This window comes from Octodon degus, unplaced genomic scaffold, assembly GCF_000260255.1.
Source record: "Octodon degus isolate 3935 unplaced genomic scaffold, OctDeg1.0 scaffold00047, whole genome shotgun sequence".
Lineage (NCBI taxonomy): Eukaryota > Metazoa > Chordata > Mammalia > Rodentia > Octodontidae > Octodon > Octodon degus.
This window is the reverse complement of record NW_004524623.1, coordinates 27,666-28,293: the sequence shown is the minus strand read 5'-3', so window position 1 is coordinate 28,293 and position 628 is coordinate 27,666.

Genomic DNA, 628 nt, shown 5'->3' with positions numbered 1-628 from the left:
CATGAAAAGTTTTTGACAGAAAACTGTCAGTTAAGCTTTAGCTTAAAGTTATATGGGAACTGTCAATTAGACTAAAAGTTCTTTCTGAAACTCATTTTTCCTCCTGCCTATTCTAGTAACAGAACTTATGCAAATCTTGGTACAATGAAAAACAGTATGTAAAAAACTTAAATATGAAATATTAAGAATGAAGATCCAAGCTAGTGCTGCTCTGTGTTAGAACAGTCACAGCTAAATTAAGCCCTAGTGATATTGCTTCATATTGTTACCCATATTTAAAACAAACAGTCCTGTCAAACTAGTTTGGATGTCTCTACCTAATTATACCCTAACTGCTCTTAAAAGAGTTCACAGTTGTCTTGTTTCATTGGGTATTTCAGTGACTGTCACAAAATTATAGAATGATACAATCACTTTTCTGTCAGAAAAAAGGCTGATATTGTAACTATACTTTGTACTTTCCTTTGTTGAAATGATCACAAAGATGAGACTACCTCTGTACACTGTAATCTTTAAAAGCACTTACTTCTGTGTAAAATATTAATGGCATTTCTTCAAACAAATGTTCTTGCTGAGTATGGTGGTACATGCCTGTAATCCCAGAACTCAGGAGGCTGAGGCAGGAGGA